At 35.1% G+C, this 16666-nt stretch overlaps 1 pseudogene; it reads left to right on the forward strand.

The window, feature by feature from the left end:
* The first annotated feature begins 4300 nt into the window (after nt 1-4300).
* Nucleotides 4301-16666, forward strand: part of LOC144368636 (nudC domain-containing protein 2-like) — a 33505-nt pseudogene continuing 21139 nt past the window's right edge.

Consider the following 16666-nt stretch of genomic DNA (forward strand, 5'->3'; position numbering starts at 1 on the left):
GAACAAATAAATTTGCACATAATTATTGCCCAAGTATTTAACTCATTGCTAACTCATTAATTTGATCCATAGTATATGGAGTGATAATTTTATTGGAGAAATTCCAAACACTCACTTCGATACTTTTATTCCTTTGAGTATTAATTGTTCTACAGCCATAGGATACCTAGTAAGAATAGTGTTAGGAGAATAAGATAAATGTATCCATAATAATGGACCTTCTTGCCAAAATACTCTTGTAGGAATATTTTTGTTGGTAGTACAATAAATAATAAAGGCAAACTTATATCAATTCTATCCAAATACATATTTTCCATATATGTTTCAATGAGTTTTAATGTCTTTCTTGTTTCAGGCATTAACATGTGGGGTGAATTTGGATCTGATGGACTTTTTAGGATATCAAAAAAAGGTCCCAACTCTTCTGTTGGTATGCCTAGATAAGGCCTTATCCAATATATGTCTCCTAACAACTTTTGAAAATCATTAAGTGATTTGAGTTGATCTACTCGTATTTGAATTTTTAGTGGATGGACCATGGTCGAGGATAATAAACCTCCTAAATAATGAATTGGAAAATTTAATTGTACTTTATCTATTGCTATCTCTAGATTATAATTTTTTAATAAGTTTGTAAGTGTGGCATAACATTCTAGCAAAGTGTTTTTATCTGTGTACTAATAATACATCATCCATATAGTGAAATATTTGTAGTTCAGGATTTTGATTTCTAAGTGGCTGGATTGCTTTGTTAACATAAATTTGACACATAGTTGGCTGTTAGCCATCCCTTGAGGGAGTACTTTCCATTCATACCTCTTATCAGGACCTTCATGATTCAGTGCAGGGACAGTAAATGCAAAACATGAACTATCCTCAGGATGAATTGGAATTGAAAAAAAAACAATCTTTTATATCTATAACTATAACATACCAGGTTTTTGGCAAAGCAGACAATTGAGGAATCCCTGATTGAGCAGGTCCCATGATAACCATCTCATTATTAATAGCTTTTAAATCTTGCAATAATCTCCATTTACCAGATTTCTTTTTGATGACAAAAATGGGAGTATTATGGGGAGATACAGAAGGTTGTATATGTCCCTCTGTTAATTGTTGTTTGACCAGGTCATGGGCTGCTTGTATCTTTTCTTTAGTCAGGGGACACTGAGGAACCTTTCTGATTTCCAAGTGATTTTTATTGTCTCAGCGACCCCTCCTGAAAACCCAATCCATGTCTATCTGTTTTTTGATCTATTTGTATTGGTGCCAGTATAACTTGTCCTTGTTCTCCTAATCCTTTTTCTTTCCTAAAACCTTGCCATAATAGTGGGCACATATGAATTGATGTTATTTGTTAATGTTAATCCTAATTGATCTAGAACATCTCATCCCCATAAATTTATAGGAAGATGATCCAATATATATGGCTGTATAGTTCCTTCACATCCTTTAGAATTCTTCCAATCTAATACCATCACACTTCTATGAGGATTAGTTGCCATTCCTAGGCCTCGAAGCGTTTGAGTGGCATGTTGTAATGGTCAATGTTTTGGCCATTATTGAGGAGAGATGATGCTAAGGTCTGCACCTGTATCCAGTAGCCCATTAAATTTATGTCCTTGAATCTTTAGTTTTAGCATGGGGCAAGAATCTAAATTTAAACAAAGCATAGCCCAATCTATACCTGTAGAGCCTAATCCCCTGGAACCTCTTTCTACAGTACAACTGGTAAATTTATCATTTACGCTGGGTATTATTAATAACTGTGCAATTCTATATCCTGGTGAAATTACTAATATACCCCTTAGAGAACTGGCTATAGTTTTTATTTCACCTTCATAATCGGGATCAATTACCCCAGGACTTATCATAAGTCCTTCTAGAGGACAAGAACTGTGTCCTAATATTAAGCCTACTGTTTCTTGGGGAAGAGGTCCTTTTACCCCTGTGGGAATAATTTGAACTCCCATCTCTGGAGTTAGTACTGCTCTGGTGGAGGCACACATGTCCAACCCTGTGCTCCCTCTGGTTTGTCTGATAAGGGATTTAATGGATAATGTGTCCTGGGCACTACCCTGATGGTGTTGCTGGGTTCTTCCAATGCCCCGTATATTTGTGGTCATGGGCCCCAGAGCATTGGGCCTCCCGTCTGTTTCTTTGCAATGGAGTCCAATGTTTTCCTCCACGATATCATGGGTAAACTGCCGCAGTCCGGCTGCAGCAAAATAGCCGGGTGATGATGAGCAGCTTGTGTAGATTGATACAGCAGGAGTGGGATCCGTTTATTGTAGGACAGGAGTGGTATTTATACATTCCACACAGCTTATCTTAATTAGCATAAACTAGATACATCAGTCAACCAATAAGAAATCTCCACACTTAATGGCTCACTGGCTTTACTTCACAAACCACTCCCTCTGGCATTTTGCCAGGCGCCATCCAGACTTGTTTACAGACTCTAATATTCCCCTGGCAAAATGCCAGGCGCCATCCTGACTTGTTTACAGATTCAACAGTAAACACCTGGTCCTTGTCCGTTTTTTGACAATGGAGTACCCTCTACAGTAGTCTGAGAATGGCATTCATTAGTCCAATGTTTTCCTCTATGACACCGTGGGAAAACATCCGGTTTCTTCCCCTTTGATCATACCCATTTTTATTAAACCCTCCTCCTATGAGGAAATTCCCTCTAAAATGTCCTGCTTGACCACAATTATAACATGTTTTTGCCTGGCACCTAAGGCCTGTTGTACTGCAGCTGCCAAAACTTGCCCCTATTCATTAATGTCTCTACATAATTTAATATATGTGTTTAAATCTCTATGTTTCCGTGGTCTAATGGCCTCCCTACACCATCTATTGGCTTGTTCGTAGGCTAGCTGTTTCACTAATGGCATCGCCTGTTCTACATCCCCAAAGACTCTTGTAGCTGTTTGTATAAGCCTGTCTACAAATTCGGTGTAAGGTTCATTAGTTCAGGCTGGGGATGTGGCTCAAGTGGTAGCGTGCTTGCCCAGCATGCATGTGGCCTGGGTTTGATCCTCAGCACCACATTCAAAGATGTTGTGCCTGCCAATAACTGAAAAATAAATATTAAAAAATTCTCTCTCTCTCTCTCTAAAAAAAAAAAAACCCTTAAAAAAGTTCATTAGTTCCTTGTATTACCTTAGATAATTAACCTTGTAAATCTCCATGTCCTTGTAAAGTTTTCCATGCCTTAACTGCAGCTGAAGCAATTTGTGAGTATATGGCAGGATCATATCCAATTTGTTGCTGCTGACCCTCATAAGGTCCCTCTCCTAGCAACATATCCAGATTTCTCTGAGGATAACTGGCTACTGCATTTCACTTATCCATCTCAATACAAAATTCCTGATTGACAACCTTCCATAGCAAATATTTTCCTCCATTTAGCACAGCTTTGCACATGCTAGCCCAATCTGCTGGCATCATATTCAAATTGGTAATGGACTCAACCATACTTAACAGTGAAAGGGGCTTAAGGACCATAGGTTGTTACAGCCTCTTTCAGCTGCTTCATAGTTTTGAAATCTAAGGCATGGTGAATTCGCTGCCCTCCTGCCTCCTCAAATACAGGGCATGCCAATCTTCGAGGTCCTGTCTCAGGATCCCATCTATCAACTATGGGGGTTGAGGGCCACCCAGCACATGCTGTCTCTGTATACATAAGTGGAGCTGTTGGTTGAATACTTACACCCTCTGGTGATAGAAAGGGGTTAGTAGCAACCTCCCATTGTAACTTTTCCCCTGATAGCCCTTTCTCCTCTAAACTTTCTTCCCCTGTCAGACTAACTCCAGAGACTTCCTGTTTTACTTGATCTAAAATGTCTTCTCCTTGACTAAGCAAACAAGATCTTATCAATGTACATAATGGCAATGTGCCAACTGGCATAGTTCCTGGGCTTTCCTTTTCTATCCTTTATAAATCTTCACCATGATGGTTCCATTGTGATATATCCAACAACCCCTATTTAATGAACATGGGCTACATTTTTGTATCATCTTAACGTATGCCCTAACTGTTCTTGATTTTACTGAGATGTCTCCTTCCCTTAGCAATTTACTTACCACCCTTTCGGTTTGGTTCTTACTAATTTTTAATCCCATATTTCCTTGACAAAGATACTGCTCACTAAGATAATGCAAAACAAAACAGACAAAACGAAACAAAAATGGAACAAAAATTCAATTTTTCTGTTCTCTTGAAATGTCCATCCGTCCTCTTGCCTTATCTCTTCTCCTGCGATGTGAGCCCCACCCCAGCAGGGCACGTGCGATGGCGGACAACACCATGGCGTTCCAGGGCTTTCTGCCGAGGCAGGCAGGCATCGCTGTGGGTGCGGCCACACTCGTGCCTTTTAGCAGCTTTTCTCCCATCCTATTTATTTTCAGGGACAGGCAGCTTAAAAATGAAATGAAGCAAAACAAAACAAGAACACACTGCTTCCTGAAATGGTCACCCATCCTTTTACCTTGTCACATGCTCCCAAACGTCCTGAAGATTCCCCATATGGCCACCATATGCCGCAGTCCAGCTGAGCAAATAACTGGGAGGTGACAAGCAACTTGAAGGTTGAAATGGGAACTACTTTATTGTGAGTTAACTCAGCATGAACTGAGCGAGAACCCAAAGTAGCAGGCTCCCAAGGTAGTGGAACAGCCTCTCTGTGGGACAGCAGAGGTTTATATACCTAACTAATTACACACAGCTTGACTCAATTAACATTATCTAGATACAGCAGTTAGTCAATAAGGAATCCTCATCATCTTAATGGCTCGCTGGCGTAGCTTCACAAACCACTCCTCCTGGCAAACTGCCAGGTGCCATCTTAACTTGATTTGTATCCCCAACAGGGCATCACAGAGATCACTGGTGAACTTGGCATAGTGTCTGGTGGGTTCAAGATAAAAAAATCTAATCATGAAGAGTCAGATCAATCCATATTGTGAAAAATTCTGTAAAACTACCATTTTTATTCTCCATAACTCTCAATATCATGAAAGACACAACAGCTCCTTGCCCTCAAAAAAGGCTAAAAACATTTCTAGATAGTAGAAAATTAGAGACATGACAAATGCAATACAGAATCTTTGACTGGATCATGGATTAAGAAAGAAAAGGAAAAACATAGCCATAAGGGATATTACAGGATATATGAAGAAATCTGAATATAAATAACATTAGATACCAACAATATAGAGAAAGTGATAATAAGCAAAATAGGCACAGTAAATACAGGTAGTTCTTTTGAATAATTCTGCTATGATTTTGGTTACAGAATTACTATTGAAAATAGTATAGAAGTACTATTGAAAAATAATGTTGGGAAAAAGGACACTGCTTCACCTTCAACCAAATATGGGTGATCCATGCACTTTCACAGGTGGAAAAATATATTATGAAGTTTAACTTTCTTTGACATCTCATTTTCAAAAGCATTTGAAATTCTGAAACAGAAAATGCACTAACAATTTGAAAACAAAGACAAATAAACAAACAAAAAAACCCAATCCTTCATAAGTATCCTTACACATTTCACAGTATATCCCTCAAATTGATACTAACTTTCCAAATGGCAATGAGCTGCACTGAGAATTACAGCATATTCATATGGAATTTTCTTACTCATCACTTTGTTTTGAGAAGGAAGTCTATAAACTGAGTTTAGGAGTGCTTTGATATAATGGTGGCAAATTTCTAAAATTTCCTTCTTTAGTATTATTGTGGATTTCAGAGGCCAAAAAAAAAATCAAATAGAAGACAAAAGTCATGAGCGGGCATTTAAAAGTGTTTGCTTCATCAGAGGCAATAAGAAAATCTAGACCTGGGCCTGGGTCCACCCCTCCACTTGCAGGGCAGACACTCACCAGAGTCTAGTCTCTGGCAGAGGACAGCCACTTCCAGCCAGCAGACTATTGTGGGAGGTCTGCCAAGTGCCCCAAATCCACCCACACCAGACTGTGTAGGACCCAGGCTCACAGTAGGCCCAGGTCCACTCCTCAACGAGCAGGTACCCACCAGATCCCAGCCTCAGGCACAGGACCATCTCTTCTGGCCAGCAGACTATTGTGGGAGGCCAGGCATGGCCCAGATTGGTCTACACTGACTTATGCAGAACTGAGGTCCAGGGTAGTTCTGAGTTCATCCCCTCCAGACCTTGGAGCCTAAGCTTAATGCACTTCCATCTTAGGACACTACAGTCATAGCCATAGCCTTCCCAACACTGTATCCCCTAAATTTTTGGCAGCAGACAGGGCCTAGAAGCAGTTACATCTCAGAGCAGGCATCCCAAAGGGAGTGTGAGGCCCACCCTTTCATCCCCAGCTCTTGGGGCACCTTAATTATTATCTCAAGTTACCTCAGCTATTACCACCAACTTTAGATACAGTATCATGCATTGAGAGACACCAGCATGGTCTGGAAGCCCAACATCAAAATGAGGTACAGACAATCTACACAGGTACTACAAGAATATAGGGAAGAAACTGTAATATTTCAGATCCACACTGCAAGAAAGGAAGATACATAGACAACATAAAACAAACACAGAAGGAAAGTGCCCCAAACAAACCAGGATACTATAATAACAGAACCCATGGACAGCAAAGTTGATAAAATGTCAGAGAAAGAGTTCAGAAGGTTCATAATTAAAATAATCTGTGAATTAAACAATGAACTCAATGAGCAAATACAGGGAAAAATTGATCATTCCAACAAAGAGATAAGAGAGCAAATATAAGAAGCAAAACATTACTTCAAGAGAGAGATAGAGACTCTGAAAAAAAAGTCAGAAATCCTTGAAATGAAGGATCAATAAATTGAATAAAAACTCAATAGAAAGCATAACCAACAGACAAGATATCACTTGGAAGAAAGAATGTCCAATAATGAAGACAAAGTATATGATATGGAAAATAATGTTGATCACACAGTGAAAATAGTAAGAAACCATGAACAGAACATACAAGAATTATGGAACAGCATCAAATGACAAAATCTAAGAGTTATTGGTATAGAGGAAGGTACAGAGTTTCAAACCAAAGGAATACACAATCTCTTCAATGAGATAATGTCAGAAAATTTCCCAATCATGAAGAATGGATTCGAAAACCAAATGCAAGAGGCTTACAGGACACCAAATGTACAAAATTACAACAGATATACATCAAGGCACATTATAATGAAAATACCTAGCATATAGAATAAGGATAGAATCTTAAAAGCTGCAACAGAGAGGAATCACATCACATATATGGGGAGACCAATTCGTATCTCAGCAGATTTTTCAACCCAGCCATCAAAGCCCAGTGATTGTGGAACAATAAATACAGAGCTCTGAAAGAAAATGGATGTCAACCAAGAATCTTATATCCAGCAAAACTAAGCTTTAGATTTGTTGATGAAATAAAATCCCTCCAGGATAAACAAAACTTAAAAGAATTTACAACTAGAAAGCCTTCCCAACACAACATTCTCAACTAAATATTCCAAGAAGAGGAAATGAAAAACAATGATGAAAACCAGTAGAGGGATGCAAGGTTGATTCAACATATGGAAATCAATAAATGTAATTCATCACATCAACAGATTTCAATGTAAGAATCATATGATCATCTCAATAGATGCAGAAAAAGCATTTGAAAAATGTATTGATCTATTGAAAAAATACATCACCCCTTTCCGTTAAAAAAAAACTAGAAAAATTAAGGATAACAGGAATATATCTTAACATCATTCTAAATGGAGTAAAAATTGAAGGCATTCCCTCTAAAACCTAGACCAAGATGGGGATGCCCTCTTTCACCACTTCTATTTAACATAGTTCTTGAAACACTGGCTAGAGCAATTTGACACATGAAAGAAATTAAAGGGATACACATAGGAAAAGAAGAACTCAAATTAGCATTATTTCCTGATGATATGATTCAATACCTAGAATACCCTAAACGTTCTACCAGAAAAATTCTAGAACTAGTAAATGAATTCAGCAAAGTAGTTGGATATAATATCAACACCTATGAATGAAAGGCATTTCTGTATATCAGTGACAAATCCTCACAAAATGAAAAAAGGAAAACTACCGCATTTACAATAGTCTAAAAAGAAAAAAAAACACACACAAACAAAAATTAGGAATTAACTTAAAGAAAGAGGTGAAAGATCTGTATAATGAAAATTACAGAACCCAAAAGAAAGAAATCAAAGAAGAACTTCAAGATGGAAAGTTCTACCTTGCTCTTGGATAAGCAGAATTAATATTATCAACATAACCATACTACCAAAAGCACTATACAGATTTAATGCAATTCCAATCAAAAAAACCAATGACATTCCTCATAGAAATAGTATAAGCTGTCATGAAATTCACCTGAAAAAATAAGAGACCCAGAATAGCTAAAGCAATCCTCAGTAGGAAGAGTGAAGTAGGTGGCATCACTATACCATATCATAAACTATACTACAAAGCAATAGTAACAAAAACAGCATGGTATTGGCACCAAAACAGACTGGTAGACCAATGGTACAGAATAGAGGACACAGATACAAACCCACATGAATACAATTATCTCATATTAGACAAATGTGCCAAAAACATGCATTGGAGAAAAGAACCTCTTCAACTAATGGTGCTGGTAAAACTGGAGATCTATATTTAACAAAATGAAATTATATCCCTATCTCTCACCACACACAAGACTCAACTCTAAATGGAGCAAGGACTAAAACTGGAGAATCAAGGACTAACAGAAAAAAAATGTAGGCCCTAATCTTTATCATATGGGATTGGGCACCAACTTCCTTAATAAGATTGCTTTGGTGTAAGAATTAAAATCAAGAATAAATAAATGAGATGGACTCAAACTAAAAAGTTTCTTCTCAGCAAAAGTAACAATATGTGAGGTGACTAGAGAGCCTACATCTTGGGAGAAAATCTTTACCCCTCACACATTAAATAGAGCACTAATCTTTAGGGTACATAAAAAATTCAAAAAGCTAAGCACCAAAAAACAAATAACCCAATCAATAAATGGCACAAGGACATCAATAGAGACTTCTAAGAAGATGATATATAATCAATCAACAAATATATAAAAAGTGCTCCTCATTACTAGCAATTAGACAAATGTAAATCAAAACCACTCTAAGATTTCATCTTACACCGGTAAGAATGGCAGCTATTATGAAGACAAACAAGAATAAGTGTTGGTAAGGATGTGGGGGGAAAGTACACTCATACACTGCAAAGTGGTGCAGCCAATATGGAAAGCAGTTTGGAGATTCCTTGGAAAATTGGGAATGGAACCACCATTTGACCCAGCTAACCCTCTCCTCGTTGTATACCCAAAGGACTTAAAAACAGCATACTGTAGGGACACAGCCACATCGATGTTTACAGCAGCATAATTCACAATAGCTTAACCATGAAACCAAACTATATACCCTTCCATAGATGAATGGATTAAAAAAATGTGGCATATCATGATATGACAGAGTGCTGTTATCACAGACAAACATAGGCTCATTTAAATGGATATTGCTAACTTCCCCCTCTATTATAAAACTTTTTTCTTTGATACCTAAAATTTTCTAGAATTCTTTTATTCTACCATCTGTTTTATAAGCTTTAGAGTTATTCTTTACTAATGTATAATCATTGAAATATTTTATAAAATTCTGAGAATTTTCAATAAGCAGAATTAACTGAACATAAATTTACTGGGTACATATATGAATCTACCACAGTGAATAACATCATTAAGTAAATTAATAAAAGTGGGGTCCCAATTAGAATGAGATATATTTTATTCCATGCTTATATAATTATACCAAAGTGCATCCTCCTGTCATGTATAAGAGACCCAATAATAAAAAATCCTTTATTTTATTTTTTAATAACTTTAATCTTTTTTAATATTGTGCCAAGGATTGAACCCAGAGCCTCACAAGTCTTAGGGAAGCATGCTATCACTGAATGATAACTCCAGCCCCTTGTTTATTTTAAATATATAAATGCTTCTAGAACTAAAATTAATTTATTATAATTTCAATGAATTTTCTGAAGTAAAGAAGAGCAATTTATAATAACCTAGAGAAACTATATTTTCTTTCTTCATGATAACTACTTTCTCTTCTATTTTCCATCCAAATCTTGACTGATGGTATTCTGAGTTAATTTTTATTTCAAACAAATATTTTCCAAGTGCAGTTTCAATCCAGTCATATTTACCTATTCATGAAGGTACATAAACCAAAACCTTCAGAAATTTGTTTGATTTAGATTAAGAAGAACATGGTAACTAGATCATAAGAGTGGAGATGTTTTGCACACTGGTTTGCAACTATCTAAATACAGTCATTGGTAGGAGAATGACTTTAAATTTGAAAACATGGGCAGATTTTATAAAGAAGAAATAATACCCTGGGTGTTTCAGTGCCTCAATGAATATGATGTAAAAAAGTCACATAAATAATGTCATATAACAAATATTCCAGTATCAGACAAACACAAATTTTTCATTTTTTTAAACTTGTTTATGGGAGACAGTTGTTTGTTTTTTCCCATTGGTGATGGATATTCTAATTGCAATGTGCCAGGTTGAATTCAATAGGTTCTGAATTTGATAGGATCTGATTTAAATGAAGGTCATGTGGATGGAGGAAAAAAAGTATACTATTTCAATACTGCATTTGAATAAAAATAAAAAACTTGGAAATGGGTATGTTTGGATTATTTCCCTAGAAGATTCCTATATCTTTTTTAAAAAAACTATTTTTAGCTGTAGATGGACACAATACCTTTATTTTGTTTTTATGTACTTCTGAGGATTGAACCCAGTGCCTCACATTTGCTAGGCAGGCACTTTACCACTGAGCTACCACCCCAGCCTAATATTCCTATTTCTGCTTATCCAACTATGAAATCCACAGTTTGTGGTGAATAATTTTAACGTAAGCAAAAGCATTTCAGATACTATAGATCCAACCCAAATAAGACACCATCTTTAATTTTAAGAAGTCTGCGGGGAAGATTGAAAATCAAACACTGACCATTAAATAATATAACTTATGATACAAAGGAAAACATAGTGTACACAGGCTCAAAAACAAAGGTAAGACCTGAGCAAATGAAAGCAAAAAAAAAAACTCTTCTGAAGAATGAGGGATGTTTGAGTTAAAATTCATTTTACTTACTTTTTATTTAATTTTTTTCTTTCATTTTTGGGGATGCAAAAGGCTTTCTTTGTGGTAGAACAGCAAAGAAAGAACCCCACATCAGCTCTTGACTTGAAATTAAGATCAAGAATAAGACCTTGCTTTATATTCAAATTTTTCTGTTGTTTTGGAAAATGATAATTGTAGAGATTATGGAGGGTAGTAGATTGATTGAAAGCATGTCAATAAAAATCCTGTTGTGATCAAATGCTCCTGTTTTCCTTCCAATAATCCCCATAAAGATGAACAAGTATTTCAGTTTTATTTCCATAAGAAATACCTTCTATCCTCAAGCTGGCATTGGAATCTCAGCAGACACATTTCTGCTTTGCCTTTACATTGCCACTGTCTTTGTGGGCCCCAAGCCCAGGCTTACTGACCTCCCCATCACCCACATGGTTCTAACACACATCCTCATGATCCTTATCATGGAACTTTTGGTATCAACAGATTTTTGTGAAGTGTAGGACTGTTCATGTGAGTTCAAATGCAAAGTGCTTGTCTTCCTGGCCAAGGTCATGAGGGAACTCTCCACCTACACCACCCACATGCTGGGTGTGCCCTAAGCCATCACTATCAGCCTCAGTGGCTCCTAGTTGGCCAGCTTCAAATTAAAATCCACAAAGACCATCCTGTGGCTAATTGTTTTCTTATTGATCCTTAGGATCAGGGTTAGGTTAGGGTTAGGATCAATAAGAAACCATACACACTTCTGTTAAGAATATAAGATAGTATAATAGGTATAGAAAAGAATTTGATGATTACTAAAATTTTAAATATAGAATTACCATATGACCTTCCAATTTCATTCCTAGCTATATTTACAAATGAACTGAAAACAGATATTCAAACACCAAATAAAATCTAGCCTGGTCTTTTATTTCTCACTGACCACTGTTCCTTTCTGCTTATAAGCTACAAGCACAGGAGCCCCTTTCTTGCACTGATGGCATTCAGTGATCACTAGTTTTGAGACTGTATGCTTCTTTCAAGCAGATACATAATAATTCTCTTTCATAGACATAAACAAACAACAATCATGTTTTTTTCAAAGCTTCATATTTTCTCCATGAAGCTCCTCAGAAAAAAAAATAACCACTCACACTCTTCTGCTGCTCATCATCTGCCTTGACATACAGTATTGTTTGGACTCCATCATTTCACTATTAATAGGCATAGTGTGGACAATTTATCTCATCCTGATTTGTCTTCAAAGGCTTCTGATCAATGGTTATGGCATGCTCAGTCCTTTGGTGCTGATCAAAGTTGACATACAATTAATAAAACAATGCAAATTAAATGGATAAAAAGGTCAGCTTCTGACAAAACTGATTAAAAGCAACTTTGTCACTCTTATTAAAATAATATTCTCTATTTCAGAACATTTTACCTCTTATAAAAATCAATAATATAGAATTCAGAATTTCTATTAGAACAAAGTTATCTAAATAGCTAGCAAGTAGCTTATGGATTTTTTTCTGTATCTGGATCAGTTTTTCAACATTTGCGTTAATTTTTATTATATCTGCCACCATTTGAATATCATAAATTTTTATAATTTTTATATACTTTGTATCTTAGACATTTATATTGGATCTATTTTTTTTGTCTTCCTGCATTACAGTTCGTTATATTTCTTTCAATGAAATTCTATTAGAGGAATATTGAAATCTTTTTTTGTCTATTAATATGTTCATGCTCATATTAAAACTACTCAGGAGTCTGCAAGAGTATTGTAAGTTTTGGGGAACCTTGGGTACTTAGTGAGACTTTGTGAAAAAAACAGGTAGGAGATGTATCTCATTGGTGGACAACCTTAAGGTTCACTTCTGTACTCCAATAATACTACAACAACACCTGAACAACATAAATCCAACAAATAACATGAAAGAGTACTTTATGAACAAGAGAATACCTTCATTATTTTAAAAATAGAAGTATTGGGCACCATGTGAAAACAATGGGAAGCCACACACACTTCTGTTAAATATATAAAATGGTATATAGGTATAGAAATAAATTTGATGATTGCTAAAATTTTAAACATAGAAATACCAGATGACCTACCAATTTCATTCCTAGCTATATTCCCAAATTAACTGAAAACAGATATTCAAACACTGGAACATGAATATCAATGGCATCTCCATTTCCACCAGGAAATATATGAAAATCCAAATTTCCTTCAAGAATGATAAACAAATGTATCTATGTATTTATATGTATCCATGTCTGAGAAAGCACATGTACATATAGATATATTCATATAAACAAATATATATAATCTATATAGCATCTATATATATGTATGAATATTACTCTGCCATAAAAATGAAGTACTGAAACAGGCAACAATCTAGAGAAAATCTCAAAATATTATGAAAAGTAAACAAAATCAGACATGAAATTTTACCTGTGCTATAACTACATTTATATTATATATCCAAAACTGGAAATCATAGAGTTAAAAAGGAGAGCGTTGGTTGCCAGGGGCATGGAAGGCATGTAAGTGAGTGGTTGATTAACAGATTACATAATTTATTTTCAGTAATTAAAATGTTTAAAAGAAGGTAATTTTGTTAATTAAACCACACATTGTAAATGTACTACTTAACTTCTTTTTTGATGGACACTCTTAGAGAATTCAACCTCAATGACACCAATAAGAAAAAAAATTTGAAAACACTAAAGTCTATACAATTATAGCTAGAGGTGATATAAATTAACTATGGAATTGGACATAACTTCCTTATCCTTGTATTTGAACACATGACCAGAGTAACTGCATTATGTAGAACCACAAAAATAGAATCCTAAATACAATGTCATACTCCATGTATGTGTAATATGCTTATATTCTGTCATCATGCATATCTAAAAAGGACAAATAAAATAAAGAAACTATGAAGTTATAGTCTCCCACATGTACTCTGCATCACCAAACTAAAGCATGAATTGTTGCACTGGATACCAGAATTCAAGAGCCTTCTCTGTGTCAGGCAGTATTGTTGATTCATTATTTACTTTGTCCTTATCTTTCCAGTATCTTGAGTCCTGATTGGAAGACTTCTGATCTTACAGATGAGTACACTTAGTTTGAGGAATGACTGAGTGTTCCAAGGTCACCATCTATGCAGACTAAAGCTCTGACAATCAATTTGTGTGATTTACAATCTACTGTATCATGTATTACAATACAAAGTCAGTCCGTGTTGTTGTTGTTTTTTTGTTTTGTTTTGTTTTGGTTTGGTTTGGTTTGTCTTTTTTCCCCTGGTAGGATGAGAAAGTAAGAGGTATAAATTACAATAGGGGACCAAGAATAATCTGCATGATTCTTGAAGGAAATTTGGATTTTCATATTTTTCCTAGTGAAAATGGTGATGCCATTGATATTCATGTTCAGTGATTATGGTCACTGTTACACTGGTAAATAGGTATGTCCAATCATGACAAAGTGTGAATTATATATGTATAGTTTATTGTATTTTAGGATTACTCTAATAAAATTGTTTTAAATTTGAATGAAAGAAATAAACATGTTTCTAAAAAAAAGTATCTTTGGAAAGCATAGGAAAAGATGGCTGAATATTATATGTCATTAAGGAATTACAAATTAAACACACCTATAAAAATTTATAAAATTTCAAAACTGACAATATAAAGAGCTGGCAAAGATGGGGAACAAGAAGAACTCTCACATGTTGCTGTTGGGATAACAAAATTGGATAGCCACTTTGGAAGACAGTTTGGGTAGCTTCTTAAAAATCACAATATACAATTAATATGGCCCACTAATTATATTTCTTAGTATTAATTCAATAGAATTGAAAACTATGTCCACACAAAACCCACATACAAATGTCTACAGCTACTTCATTCATGATTGCCAAGAACAGGAAGCAGCTAAGAGAGACTTCAGTAGTTATTTACCTGATATTAATGTAAACACTGTGATACATCCATACACTGGAGGGTCATTCAAAATTTTAAAATAAAATAAAATTTACTATCAAACATGAAAACACATAAAGGCATCATAAATACATATTGCCAGAAAAAATATATTGTCTGAAATGCCATATTTGTGGGATTCCAAATTTATGACTTTCTGGAATACTTAAAAATGTTAAACATTGCCAAGAAATCAGGGGGAGTAGAAGATGCTAAAGACGTAAGAACAAGGACTTCTGGTGAGGTGAATCTACTTTGTAAGATGCCATCATGGTGAAAATTGACGTTATTCTTTGTCAATGCTTAAAAAAATGTAAAATTGGTGTTTTAGTAAATAATTAAACTATTTTTTGTCATTAATATTTAATATCATCACTATTGGCAAAATATTTTCATTTTGTGCTTACATCAAAAGTTTCTCAGTAATATACAAAGAAAAAATAGTGGAAACTCTGAATAAGGGAAGGCATATGGGAACATGGTACTAGGTGCTTCATTTTCCTGTAAATCTATAACTCTCCTTAAAATAAAGTCTGTTCATTAAAACAATGAGAGAAGGCTTGGTGATTTTCCTAGCCTCAAACATGCCCTGCCTTAGGACTGGCCCTCAACAGTATAATTTGTACTGAGAATAAGTATTTCCAACAACCTTGTTTTCTTTCTTTCTTTCTTTCTTTCTTTCTTTCTTTCTTTCTTTCTTTCTTTCTTTCTTTCTCTCTTTCTTTATATTTTTCTGTGAAGTGTTGCTGGTCTTTTCTTACAAGAAAGTCAAGGAAAATCTATTTTTACAATTTTCATTATCCTTTTAGAGAAGAGTGACTATAAACCCTTAGTAACAAACTAGTACCTTACATTCAAAAGGTGCTTATACATTAATTAAAAAACAGTCATTATTTATCATTCTGCTCCATAGGTAGTAATTCTTTGAATACTAAGGAAAAGATGTTCTAAACTTATTTTACTACACATGAGAAAATTATCTGAGATTTTTTTTAAGTTCTATAAGTCAATAATAATCTACCTTACATGTATATGTTCTAACTCACATAGTTTATGTATGCATCTGTTGGTGGACATTTTGATACTTTTCAACTTTTTGCTAGGTTTAGTGGTGCTTTTGTGAACATACATGTATAAGTGCTTGAGTTTCTGTTTTCAGTTTATTTGGTAAACACCTTGAAGTGGAAATGGTGTATATAGATTTTTAATGAAAAAAATATGTATATTTTTAATAAAAGATCAAACTATTTTCTATGCCTACTGTATAATTTTTAATTTCTATCAGAATTGATTATGGATTCATATTTCTCCATATACTTTTTAAAACCCTGTCTCTAGTAGACCAGTATGAACCTAAGCTCACATTCCTCCTGCCTCAGCCTCAAGAGTAGCTGGGATTACACTTGTGCACCACTGTTCTGCACAGCTATGGTAATTTTTTATTTGGTATTGGGGATTAAACCCAGGGGTGTATTT

This window comes from Ictidomys tridecemlineatus, chromosome 11, assembly GCF_052094955.1.
Source record: "Ictidomys tridecemlineatus isolate mIctTri1 chromosome 11, mIctTri1.hap1, whole genome shotgun sequence".
NCBI lineage: Eukaryota > Metazoa > Chordata > Mammalia > Rodentia > Sciuridae > Ictidomys > Ictidomys tridecemlineatus.